Genomic DNA, 14,533 nt, shown 5'->3' with positions numbered 1-14,533 from the left:
GTTAATTTGCTTGAGCAAGGAAACTACATCTGGTACAGCATCTACAATTGGAGTCACTACTTGATTGAGTTTTTGATATCAACTGTTGTTCTCCATGACCCATCTGTCTTCTGCACAGGCCAAATAGGAGAGTTAAAGGGAGATGGGATAGACAATAACACCCCTGCATCTTCCAAATCCTTGATAGTAGCACTAATTTCTGCAATCCCTCCAGGGATGCGATACTGGTTTTGGTTCACTATTTTCCCTGGAAGAGGCAGTTCCAGTGGTTTCCATTTGGCCTTTCCAACCATAATAGCCCCCACTCCACAGGTCAGGGAACCAATGTGGTGATTCTGCCAATTCCTAAGTATATCTATCCCAACTATACATTCTGGTCCTGGGGAAATAACCACAGGATGAGTTCAGGGACCACTGGACACACTGTCAGTCAGACTTCAGCCAAAACTCCATTTATCACCTGACCTCCATAAGCCCCTACTTTAACTGGAGAGCCACAATGCTTTTTAGAATCTCCCGGAATCATGTCAACTCAGAACCAGTGTCCAATAGGCTGTGGAATGTCTGATTATTTCCTTTCCCCCAATGTACAGTTACTCTAGTAAAAGGCCACAGGTCCCTCTGGGGAAGGATGGGTGAGAGGTAAACAGAATAACTCTTTGGTACTGTAACAAGGTCCTTCCTCAAGGGCACCTGGCCTTTTCTTCATTCAAGGGGTTCTGGGTCTGTAACTGTCTCAAGTCTGGAAATTGGTTGACTGAGCGATCATGACTAGTAATAATCAGATACATACAGATTAGAGATGCATGTGCCAACATCTCAGTGTTAGTAGCAAAAACAATGAGTCTTTCTGCAAGGAACAATATATTCTAAAATGAAATGGAGATCTTTTTTAAAGGTTAAAAACTCATTCAATTTTATGTCTTACAGGGCTTATACTGAGTTCAATATTGCATAACTGTATTAATTAGACTGTGAACCTAGACACTTACAGCCACTTGTGAAAGAGATGTACTCTTGCTCTGGAGTGTGTTGCTGAATATGTTAAAGCTGTAATGAAATGTTTCTTCTAATCATGTAGTTATTAAAATTTTAAAAATATATATAGTATGAAAATTAAAAAAAAAACCTATACACTATTGAATTTGAAACCTAAAAGAAATGAATGTGTATCTAAAATCAAGGGAATTACCAAAGCTAAACCAAGAAGAGATGAACAGCTTAAATAGAACCATAAATGTAAGGAAATTGAAACAGTAATACAAAATGTCCTGACTAAAGAAAGCGCAAGCCCAGATGGATTCACAGCAGAATTCTACAAGACATTTAAAGAAGATCTACTTAATTTATTCAAAAAGATAGAAACAGAGAGAGAACTTCCAAATTCCTTCTATGAAGCCAGCATCCCTCTAACCAGCATTACCAAAATCAGGTAAAGATACAACCAAAAAAGAAAACTATAGACCCATATCCTTAATGAAAATAGATGCAAAAATTCTCAGGAAAATACTTGCAAGCTGCATACACACATTAAAAAGATCCACCATGATCAAGTTGGCTTTATTCCAGAGATTGTTCAATATACGAAAGTCAAAAAAAGTCACAATTCATATAAATGGACTCAAAGTCAAAAACCACATGGTCATCTCAATAGATGCAGAGAAGGTCTTTGACAAAATTCAACATGCATTTATGTTCAAAGTCCTAGAGGGAATTGGACCAGAGGGAATATATTTCAACATAATTAAAGCTATATACAACAAACTCACAGCCAACATCATTCTAAATGGAGAAAAATTGGAAGCATTCCCATTAAAATCAGGAACCAAACAAGGCTGTCCACTATCTCAGTTCCTTTTTAATACAGCACTTGAAACTCTTGCTAGAGCAATAAGACAAGAGAAGGAAAATAAACAAGTACTATTTGGAAAGAAAGAGGTCAAAACATCCCTTTTGTAGATATTGTATCTATTCCACCAGAAAATTCCTAGAAATAATTAACACTTTCAGTAAAGTGCAGGTTATAAAATTAATCCACAAAAATCAGTAGCCTTTCTACATACCAATAACAAGCAGCTAGGGAACGAGTACATAAAACCCCTCCCATTCACAATAGCCTCAAAAAAAAAAAAATCTCAGAATAAACCTAACCAAAGACATTAAAGATCTCTACAATGAAATTTTTAAGTCTTTAAAGAAAGAGATTGAGGAAGACACCAGAAGATGTAAAGACCTCCCATGCTCTTGGGTTAGAAGAATTAATATTGTGAAAACAACCATTCTACCAAAAGCCAGTTATAGATTCAATGCAATGCCAATCAAAATCCCCATGATATTCTTCAAAGAATTGGGAAAAAAATCCTAAAATTCATATGGAAGCACAAAGACCTCGGATAGCCAAAGCAACCCTGAGCACAAAGAGCAATGCTGGGGGGATTACTATACCAGATTTCAAACTGTATCACAGAGCTATAGCTATGAAAACAACATGGTACTGAAACAAAAATAGACCCATAGATCAATGGAACATAATTGAAGACCCAACCATGAATACATGCAATTTCAGACACCTGTTTTTGACAAAGGGACCAAGAACTTTCACTGGAGGAAAGACAGCATCTTCAATAAATGTTGCTGGCAAAACTGGATCTCCATCTGTAGAAGAATGAACCTAGACCCTTATCTTTCATCTTGCATAAAAGTCAACTCCAAATGGATCAAAGACCTCGATGTGAAACCTGAAACCTGGCAATAACCTACAAGATATAGGTGTAGGAAAGAAATTTCTAAATCAGACACCAATTGGTCAGGAATTAAGGTCAAGAATCAACAAGTGGGACCTCATTAAACTAAAAATCTTCTGTACAGCAAAAGAAAGAAGCAACAAAGGAAGTGAACAGAAAACCCACAGAATGGGAGATAATCTTCACCAGCAACACACCTGACAGAGGTTTAACATCCAGAATATATAACAAACTCAAAAAACAAAGAATCAAGAAATGAAGTAACCCAATTAAAAGAAAGGCTCAGGAACTGAACAGAGAGTTCTCAAAAGAAGAAATAAAGATAGCTAAGAAACATCTTAAAAGGTGTTCAACTTCATTAGTAATCAGGGAAATGCAAATTAAAACCACTTTAAGATTTCATCTTAACCCAATCAGACTGGCTGAGATCAAGAGAACAAATGATACCAAATGCTAGAGAGGATGTGGGGAAAAGGGAACACTCATTTATTACTGGTGGGATTGTAAACTCATGCAATCCCTATGGAAAACAGTGTAGATGCTCTTAAAAATTAAAAATGAACCTACCATATGACCAAGTTATACCACTCCTTGGCCTATACCCAAAGGACTCATCCTATTGCAGAGACTCTTGTACATCCATGTTTGTTGCTGCTCTTTTCACAATAGCTAAGAGATGGAAGCAACCTAAGTGCCCCTCAACTGACGAGTGGATAATGAAAATGTGATACATTTACACAATGGATTTCTACTCCATGATAAAGAAGGATGAAATTTGGCAGTATGAAAGCCACCCATTCAGTCCAGGGAGTTTTCGGCTTATTCCAAGCTTGATTTCTTCCTCTCCTGTGCTCACATCATGCAGTGTCTTCAGCAACGGGGTTTTACTGTCCACTTCTGGTGTACAACCAACATTACTGTCAATGGCCTTTATTGTTTTGGGGATCTCTAGGGCCCTTCTGGCCAATAGCTCATAGGTGGGCAACCCACCTCTGGCACTGGGATTTTCACTTAATAACCGTATGATTTCTGGTAGGGCTTCCTTCCATCCCCATAGGGTACTTTCTGTACTTAAGTTTTGTCTGTTTTTTTTTTACTGTGTATTGGGAGAATTTTCCCCCTTTTATTCCCATAGTTCTTTGTATGGCTCTCCTTTGTCTCTTCCTTTTGACTACCCCTTTTTGCATATTTCTCCCTAGTAACACCTTTCTCCTACTATTCTTCTCTCTCAGGTTCCTTCTTTCCCTTTACCAGTGCCAGAAGGTGATGTGCAGATGGCTGGGGAGAAACTATTCCCTATAATTCTGCTCAACGACGGACCCCACACGCTGTACTTATCAACACACCAACAAGATGTTCCAGCTGCTCCAATAGTGGTGTGTCTAGTGTATGTACAACCAGCAAATTTTTGATTGGATATAATGCCACTCCTAGAGGTGGAACAAACATCTGGTTCTGTAGACCAGGCCAAACACGTGTGGCAGGGGAGGATATTGGCCCCAGTGGGGAAGCCGCTGTAATTGTTTTGTTAAATGGATGTAGCATTTGTGTTTATGCCCATAGGTTATTATAGCAGACACTGTCTAGATGTTCTTGTTTCTTGCTGCTTGTGTTTTTATAATAGATGGAATCCCACTGAAATGAGTCAATAGCCCATGGAATACAGATGGTGCAGCGACCCGAAAGTTCAGTGCCTTGCCACAATGGAAGGAAGATCATCCCACACCTATCGCTCAGGAACTTTTGCGGAAGAGGTTGGCAGAAAGAATGTAAGAGCTGGAGGAAGAGGTGGAGTGTTAACTGGAAGTGTCCTCTGACCACTATGCCAGCAAGCTATAGTCACACCTCCTTCCACACTCATCAAGGAATTGATGGGGGAGTTAGTTACCCCTCCTACCCAATCAGTCAACCTTAGCTGCATGTGGGGGAGGGGCTATGAGCTATGGCTAAATAAGCCAAAAACACCGTGAAGCAACTCTCTCATCATTTTGTGCAGCTTTTGGGAAGTTACAGGACTTATATCTGAGTGTGGACTTTCCAGAGCAGCTGTAAAATGGAGGGACCCACTCTTCTGTAAATAAGCTCCCACCCTATTTTGTTAGCAAGCCCAATAAACTTGTTAGGCTCTTCCAAAACAAACAAACAAACAAACAAACAAATAAATAAATAAATAAACAGAGCTAATGGAAACCTTCATTATTCCACCAAAGGTGACTCCATGTTAGCAAATCCTTTGGTCTTTGATTTCTTATTCTTATTTCCCCCCCTTAAACTTCATTGCATATATATTTTTATGTAACCTTCTTCAAGTTATTTCTGAAAAAAATGTGTTAAAAATTGCCTCTCTTTGGAATAAAAAAAAGAGGTATGAAATCATGAAATTTGCAAGTAAATGGATAGAACTATTTGTAACTATTTGTAACTATTTTTAATAAACACAATAGAATAATCCAAAAACTGAAAAACAAAAGTATTTAGAAATGGGGCAGAATGAAGAAAGCTAGGCTTTTGAACATATGCATCACTTTCTGTGTGTGACGTAGGAGCATACAAATAGGTAAATGTTTACAGTTTAAAGCAAAATCTATAAAAATCAGAGGTGAATGAAACTAACGCACTTACCTGCTTACTGAGTGAGTGAGAAATCAAATAGAATGGTTTTGAGTGACTTTAAAGCAGCAATTAGACAGTATGTCCCTGTTCTAGCTAGCTCTCCTGTTGCTGTGATAAAACATTCCGACAAAGAGCAACTTGGGGAGGAAAGGGTTTAGTTAGCTTACAGAGTACAGGAGCCTGAGAACAAGAACTGAAGCAGAAACCATGGAGGAATGCTGCTTCCTGGTTTGCTTCCCCTGACTTGCTCAACTACATTTCTTGTACAGCCCAGGCACACCTACCTAGTGATAGCACGGCCCACAGTGGTATGGGCTCTCCTACATTAATTATCAATTAAGAAAATGTCACACAGACATGGTCATGGGCCAATCCCATGGAGGAAGTTCCTCAATTGAGGTTCCCTCTTCTCAGGTGACTAGTTTGTGTCAAGCTGACAAAAACTAACCAGCACAATCCCTAATACGAATCTAACTAAGGCCAAGTAGAGCTACATAAAACAAAAATAACATACTATTGAAAATGGCTTGTTCATAATTGTGTTGCTGGGGACAGTCTCATTGGAAGATTGCCTGTAAGTTGTGAGCATGAAGCTACAGTAGGCTGAATACTCTGCTATACCCAGAGTGCTCTTCAGGGCCTGAAAGAACCAGGACCAGGTGAAAGTAGAAGGTGTACTGACAAACAGTTGCAAGAAAATCCTTGATCTAGTCCAGGGAGAACTCTTAAACCACACCTTTGGATCTCCATATTCTCATGGATCCCCATCTTTGGATGTGAGATCACCTAGGCAGGAAGGTACACATTAGACAAAAAAAGCCCTTTCTGTGTGATGTCATTGCCTAGGGCAGGTTTTGGCTATGGGACACCAGCCAACAACATTTCCCCAACAACAACATGATGGGGATATCTCATTGCTCCTATGGAAAGATCTAGGCAGGTTCTGTAACAAAAGCAAATGAATTGAAAGTCATAACTACACTGAGATTCCACATCACCCTAGTCAGAATAGTGTGTATCAAGAAAACAAATGCAGGCCTGGAGAAACAGCTCAGTGCTTAAGAATTGGGTTTGGTTCTGAGCACTAACACTGGGAAGTTCATGATCTCCTGTAAGTTCCAAGTGTTCTGTACCATCTTCTGGGCTCCACCGCACCTTCATGAACATGGTACACATACAGACAAGCAGGGGCACACACATACCCATAAATACAATTTTTTTAAAAATTTAATGTTAGGGGTAGAGAAGGAACCCTTATATACTGTTGGTGGGAATATAAACTGGTTTTCTAGTTTTGTTTCTCCATTGACCTGACAAAACACCCTGAGCAATCACAACTTGGAAAGGAAAGGGTTTATTTTATCTTACATCTCCTGGGTCACAGTTCATCACTGAGGGAGCCTAAGGTAGGAACTCAGGGCAGGAACCTAGAGGCAGAAGCTGGAGCACAGGACATGGAGGAATGCTTCTTACTGGTTTGCTCCCCTGGCCCATGCTCAGCCTGCTTTCTTATACAACATAGGCCCACCTTCCCAGGGGTGGCACCACCCACAGTGGGCTGGGCTTTCCCACATCGATCAACAATCAAGAAGATGCCCCACAGATGTGGCTACAGGCCAGTCCAATGGAGCTAATTCACCAATTAAGGTTCCCTGTAACCAGGTGTGTCAAGTTGACACTAAAGCTATCCAGCACAACTGGTACAGCCACTATAGAAATAAAAAACTTAAAACTATGCCAGGTATGGTATTGCATTGTCTTAGAACTGAGAAGGTGGAGACAGGAGAATCAAGAGTTCAAGACTAGCTTCAGCTACATCACAAGTGTGAGGCCATTTTGGCTGACATGAAACTGTATGTCAGCAAACAACAACACACACCCATACCCTAAACTAGAACTATCATATAGTACTTTACTCTCCTCCTGGGTAAATACAAAGAATCAAAGTCAACAAACAATATAGATTCCTGCATAGCATGCTTATCTCAGCACTGTTCACAATAGCTTTAGTTGTATGATCAGCCGAGGTGTCCATCCACTAAAGAATAAAATACAGAAAATGTTGTATGCAGACATGATGAATTTCTATTAAACCATAAAGAAGAAAGAAATGATGTCATTTGCAGGAAAATGGATGGAACTGGAGATCAATCACATTAAGCAAAATAAACCAGATCAGAAAGAGAAAATATCACATGCTTTCTCTCACACATTGAATCTAATTTGTTTTTGTTTTTGTTTTCTTAAAAGACATGGAAGTAAATGGAGGCCTATTTAGGAAGAGGAAGGGAACTATTGGAAGGATAGGGGACAAGAACAGGTACTGGGGGTCTGAATATGATTCAAGTACAGATTTTACATATTTTGTACAATGACTGTATACTAATAAGAATTACAAATTAATAGAAAAGTAAATGAGTAATGATGCCCATGTTATTGGAATTCAGGAATTTGAGGATGTTAGAAAGATAATCAGACACGGGGGCTGGGGAGATAACTCAGTAAAGTGTTTGCTACACAGGAATGAGGACCTGAGTTCAATCCCCAGCACCCACATAAAAAGCCAGCCATTGTGGTGCACATCTGTAACACAGTACTGGGGAGCATGATCCCTGGAGCTTGCTGCCCAGCTAGTCTAACCATTCAGTGAGATCTAGCTTCAGCGAGAGACTCTGCCTCAAAGAATAAGGTTTAGATCAATCGAAGAAGGCATCTGACATCAACCTCAAGCATACACACCATTGACACAAAACGATGATCAGGCGTAAAAAAGATAAGGTTAAATAAAAAAACCCTTTAGACCTGAATTTCAAATTAAAGTTTCAAATTAAAGTATTTTAAAAAGTATTGCCTAATTTTGCTCATTGCAAAGAGTTTAAAATTAGAAATGAGTAGAGTTCTACTGTGATAGTTACTTAAAATATGAGAGTGGGAGGAAACTGAGTTTTCAGGAAAGTGTTAACAGCCTAACAAGTCCTGTTCAAATGGTTGTAGATCCAGTGGTGAGGACATCAGGCAAGTGAGGGAAATCTTACAAGAACTTCAGAAAAGGAGAGCCTTGTGAAGTAGCAGATTTTGGGGGAGCCCTGTGACCGAGACTAGTGAGTGGGCATGGAGGTTTAAATGAGGACTGTCCCTCATAGGCTCCCAGTATTTGAATACTTGATTCCAGTTGGTGGCACTGTTCGCAGAGGTTTAGGAGATGTGGCCTTGATGGAGGAAGCACACCACTGGGGGTGGGCTTTGAGAGCCTTGCCCCATTTCCAGTCTCGCTGTCTCTGCTTCCTGTGTGTATTTGAATATGTGAGTGTTCAGCTTTCTGCTCTGACTGCCCATGCCATCATGCTTCAGTGCCATGATGGACTCTTATCCCTCTTAAACTCTTCCTTCCACGTCTTGGTCATGATGTTTTATAACAGCAACAGAAAAATAACAAAATAACAAATATAGTGGATGACTCAGGTAAGGGAGTTTCCAGGGAGAACACCAAAAGGGCTGCTTGGTTTCTTCTTCCCCCACACAGGAAAGTGTGAAAGGAGCGAGGCAGGTGAAAGGAAGATGAATAGGAGCCAGGACTGGCAGCATGCTACTGTCCCCATGTCACAGCTGAAGATCAACTGTATCTATACCTAGGCGAGAGAAGGAATACACAATGGGCCCAGAGCAGAATGCAGGTGGGAAGCAGGGATATTGTAATTTTTCACCCTGAAACCCAACAACGCTGTGTCTAATGAGGTCTGAGGCTTTCTTAGAATGAACAGACTGCCTCTTCTATGAGTGTTCAGCAACAGGTGACAAAGATCTCCTTCTGGAAGATAAACGGGAACAGAGAAGCACTGTCTGAAGTGTGCAAAAGGGAAAACCTAAGCCCAAGAATCAAGCAGGCATTGGCAAATTCTCCAGTTCATTATTTGTTGTGCCTCTGGAAACAAAACTTTTAGGCCTTCAGAATACAAGGTCATGAGAACAGGAATAAAAAAAATTGCTAGGGAGCTACTACAGGTGATGGTGAGTGGTACCATTCCCGTTTCCATTCCTGGCCCTGGACCCATGAATTCTGGCTATGAGACAAACAATACCATACATTAGATGCTGATTCAGTGCATATACAGCCTTATGCAGAACCTGCCCCCACACTCCAGGCCATTGCCACCTAGTTGGTGCTGTTAATTTTGTGTTTTAAAGGCCATCCACCATTCTACGCGGCCAGGTGCTTCAGGATGATGGGGGAGATGGTTAGTGAATTCCATGAGTATGGGCCTACTGTGGTACTTCTTTGGTCGTAAAGTGAGTTTCTGGTTAGAAGCAGTGCTTTGTGGAATACCAGTATGGAATATAGTATTATGGCAAATAAAGCATCCAGTAAGCCCATGGATACTAGTTTTGACGAAAGCAGTATGTACAGGAAAGGTAAATCCATATCCAGAATAAATATCTATACCAGAAAGGACAAAACACTACCCTTTCTATGACAGAAATGATTTAGTGCTGTCAATCTGCCACCAGATTGCTGGTTGGTCATGCCAGGGAATGGTGCCATATCTGGTGTTCAGTGCTGACCTCTGCTGCTGGCAAATTTGGCATTTGGCAGGAGCTATAGTCAAGTCAGCCTTGGTGAGTGGGAGCTTGAGCCCATCCATAATCTCCACATCTGCCACTATGGGCACTTTGTTCATTGACCAATTGTCAATGACAGGAATGGCCAGGAAAAGATATTGACTACTATAAACAGAACAGGTCATCCAATCTACTTGATTATCAAAGCACTCCTTTGTTGAGGTCATACTTTGCTGAGCATTTACATGGGACACAAGTATCTTCACATCCTTTGTCCATTTGGAATGTCCACATACTTCTTCCCCAAATGTATTTGTCACCAGTTTTATAATCATGCTCCATCCAAGTCCTTGACCATCCAGGAGTGTATGGCCACGCATCTGGCCATTTTTCCTCCTAAATGCACAACCATGTTTACTGACCAAAGTTTTGTTCACTGTGAGTGAATATTTCCCTTCACCACTCTCCTTCAGGGTTGTCCCGGAAAGGGGCTGTAATGTTGATGCTGTCCACTTCTGGGTGGTGCCTGCATAGCATGCAGAACCATCTGTAAACCTGGCCCGAGTCTTTTTTTCCTCAGTCAGATCACAGCACTTACCACATGAGGCCAGTGGTGCACGCCTGGGGACAACAGACATTGCAGCAGGAGTAGGGACCAGAGGCAACTGGGCAACTTCTTTATGTAGGTTACTTGTGCCTTCAACTATTCTCCCTTCAAGAGACAATTGGTGAAAACTGAAAACTTGACAATTGGCCACCAAGTTACCATTGAGCCAAGCTGTCTGAAGTCTGAGAAGTTGAGAGATGGTGTGATGAAGACAGCAGTAGCAACAAGCAGGCCATAGTGGGAAGTGAGAGATGGAAACAAAGGGCCAGAGTAAGGTCAGTGGGGTCAGCAACTGGGGGTGTAAACTTCAGGATCAATGTTAAGAGAAAAGGTCACAAAACTAAAGCCCAGTGATATGAGGGTCCTACAAATTATTTCACATCATCCTTTCCCTGACTCAACTTGTTCCATGTATCATGTGACAGCTGACAAAGCCGAAACGTGAGAGGAATCAAAGGCTTGCCTAAAGTAAGGTAAGCATACGACATCTCCTTCAGAAAAGCAAGATTCCTGCTGAACACTCCAGGGAAGAAGTCAGATTGAACTCTTCAGGACTAGGCTCAGAAGCAATAGTACATGCTTATTTTCAGTCCCTAAAGTAAAATAAAATAAAAAATTTCTCCTACTGTTTGCTAATGCCCAACATTCCTTCAATCCCTTTGTTCCAGACACACGTTGTTTTCTGATGGTAAATGATTTGGTTTGACTTCTTTTCAAGGTTGGTAGAGTATTTTCAAAGAGTAAGATGGTTTTAGAATGCTGGAGAGGACTAGGGGGTCCAGAAGAGAAGAGAAAAGGGCAAGAAAGTGGAAAAGGGAAATAACACAATATTGTATCTATTTCCTGTCAGACAGGAAATTTTGCTTTCTAATTCCCCTAATAGAAATCTCAACCAACGGTGACACCTAGTAAGAATGTTTATAGTCCCACACAGGAGCTCTGGATGTCTTGGATTTATAGGCAGCTTAATGACTTAGAGATGAGGTGGCTGTGCATATTTCTTTATAGGGGTCCCCTGTGGGTCAGCAATTGTGCTATTATGGTTGCTAAGTGGCAGTCGTGCCTGATCATTTCATGCAGGTGACAGTGTCCTGACAGAAAAAGGAATGTCTTAGAGTCTCTTTGCTGTGGCTATTACAGAATACTACAAACTGCTTAATTTGTAAAGAACAGAAGTTTGTTTGACTCAAGGTTCTAGAGGTTTAAAAGTATAGACCAACATCTGGTGAAGGAGCCTGCTGAGTCACTAGATGGAGGAAGAGCAAGAGAGCATTCAGGTATGCCCACAGGAAGGAAGAGGCCTGGGTGCACACTCTTGATCAGGAGCACCATCCCCTAGGAGCCTCCAAGCAGCATCACCCCATAGGTGAGGTCAGACTCTTACACCCAAATGATCTCTTAAAGGATCCACAGCACTTTAAAATTTAACAATTAAATCTTAAAGTGTTATGAAGAGAATATTCAAACAGCAAGGGAAATCTTCATTTTTAGCAAAGGAAAAAAAAAAGGTAAAACTTTACAAAGCCTTCCAGCTGTTGTCATAATTTTTAAGGCAAAATCTGGGCTCTGGAAGTTTTACAGGCCAGGCTCAGTCAATGGTGCCCAGTATGCAAATTAAAGACAAGTAATGGTGACAAGCAGAGAGAGGAGATTTATTCAATTTGGCCACAGTAGGAAGAACAAATAAAGGCATCCAGCAACCTCCAAGTTCATCTTTAGGATACCGGCGTGAGGTTTAGGTTTAGTTGATGACAAGAAGTATGCATAATTAGGCAGTCCTGGTCAAAATGTGGCTCCACCCATATTTCGTGAACCCATCATTATCTCAGCTCCAGTCCTTCCAAGTGGTCAGATAAATTGTTAAGTTGTTGAACTGTATAGCCTTGCCCTTGTAGATAATTGCCATTATTGGGTGGCAGGGAGAAGGTTCCTATCCTACAAGATTTGTTCTTCCTGGAAAATGAAGTAACTCAAGAAAAAAATGTTAAGAACAATAATTTATCTCTGTGCATTCAGCCAAAGCACAGGCGCAAACTGAAGGCAGCCCTGCCAGGCTTTCTTCCCCTTACCTTGTGGCCCAAGAGAGGAGTCAATGTTTTCAGCAAGGGCAGTTTCCGCATGCCTGTTTCAATGCCCAGGCCTAAATGCTTTTTTGGAGAAATGTGGCCTCCTTAGGTTTGCTTAACCAAGATTTATCTGCTGTCTCCTCTTAAGGATATGGCCACTAGGAGGAGCCGGAGCAGAATCCTGCTTCTTTCAGAGAAAGAGGAAAAGGAACCCATTGGTGGTCAACCTCGCTGAGGTGGTATTTTTGTTGTTACTGTTGCTATTGCTGTTTTAATCTCGGATTCCCCTTTACACTAACATATTTCTTATGAATGATAGAGACATTATAACATCTTTGTAGAACCACATGTGACTAAACATTAAATAAACTATTTCAGAAACATCCTTGACTATACTTAAAACTGTGGAAGGAGATGAAACACAGTGAAACTAAGAAAACCACGCGACCTGAAGAACTTTTGTTAGTGGCTCAGCGATATCAAGACAGAGAAGCATGGGGCTGCTATTTAGATGATCAGTGGGGAGGTATGGATGAAGGTAGAGGCAGAGATGGACTGTAGGCCAAGTGAGAGACAGAAAGCCTAAAGTCCCTAGGAATCGAATTCCAAATGAAAGTGACACAAAAATTCTTTTTTCTCTCATTGCTAGTTTTGAAAGAATAATTAAAATTTTAAAGTTCAAACTTATTTTTAGAGTATAAACATGAACTTAATAGCTAAGGGGCAGAGGTAACAGAAAACTGATGGATTTGTAAGTAAGGATATTATAGTTTCTAAACAGAAAACAGCTGTAGCGTACTGAAACTGAGAAAAAGCCAAGAAGAAGCCATGATTCACCCAGGACTTGGCATGATGTCTTCTTGAACCAGTGATACGCTCTCCTTATATCACGCTTACTTCTGTAGCTTTACGTTTCATTAATAGTAACTGAGCCCTTTGAAGGTAGATGATATTGGCAGATATTAGAGTTTGTGGGCATCCACAGGGAGTCCCAAGTTCCTGTTGTAAGAGTGAAACCACTGAGGACAAGTCAGCCTTCGGGTTGCAACAGCAAGAGGTTTATTTAGTACACAGGTACCTGTGGGCACAAAGTCTCCTCAGAGGACTTGCGTGCCCCCATGCTGGGTTTTGGCACTTTTATAGAGCAGAAGCGGGGTACAGAAGCAGAAGCATGGTTATTGGCCCATTCAAACAAGTATAAAGCATGAGGAAGTTAAGTTGCTAAATTCTGGGTGGGTGACTTATGGTACAGATGTTATTTCCTGATTTCCTGGTATCGAGCCCCGGGGATTGCCAGATGCAGATGGCTTGACCACTACGTCCTGTTTTTCTGATAAGCTAGTTTCTCAATGCTTGACCTCTTGTCAGGCATTCCTATCAGGTGGCCTCATGGCGCCTAGGTTTTTCAACAACATTCAGCTATGTGCAAGTTCAGATATTGTATGTATATTTTTCTATAGGCTTTTGAACAAATGCATAACCTACAGTTTTTAACACAACCTAAGCATAATTTCTCCTCTCTCTGTCTCTCTCTCTCTCTCCTCTCTCCTTGTCTAACCCTCATTTCTCCCTCCCCAGTTATAGTACCCCCATTTCCTTATTCTTCCCTTGATAATTTACCTGTCTTGTATTTTCCCTCCTCTCATGAGCTCTTTCTTCCCATTTACCCTCATGGATCTTTCCTTATCCTTCCCTCTTCCTTTCCCAATAAAATACACTCATTTTCTGTTGGAGACTGTAAGGCAAATTCACTGCTGGGAGGTACACGTGGCATCCAATCCCCTCCTCCCATAGTCCTTGTGACAGCCTGAGGAAAAAATTCTCCAAACCCAGATTGTGATGTTTTTATTATATAGTGCATATTAAGGATCTTACAAATTTACCAGGGCCTATGACTTCAACGAATGATAAAATAGATAAATTCTTAGTGGGTGTTATGGATTTCT

The 14,533-nt window shown here is 40.9% G+C and overlaps 2 pseudogenes; both read right to left on the bottom strand.

The window, feature by feature from the left end:
* Positions 1 to 699, bottom strand: part of LOC103740847 — a 3,259-nt pseudogene extending 2,560 nt beyond the window's left edge.
* An 8,521-nt stretch (positions 700 to 9,220) lies between these two features.
* The window catches only part of LOC115071772, a 6,700-nt pseudogene continuing 1,387 nt past the window's right edge, over positions 9,221 to 14,533 (bottom strand).

Source organism: Nannospalax galili, unplaced genomic scaffold (assembly GCF_000622305.1).
Source record: "Nannospalax galili isolate Female #2095 unplaced genomic scaffold, S.galili_v1.0 scaffold158, whole genome shotgun sequence".
NCBI lineage: Eukaryota > Metazoa > Chordata > Mammalia > Rodentia > Spalacidae > Nannospalax > Nannospalax galili.
Note: the sequence above shows the minus strand (reverse complement) of the source record. Positions and strands in the feature narration are given on the sequence as shown.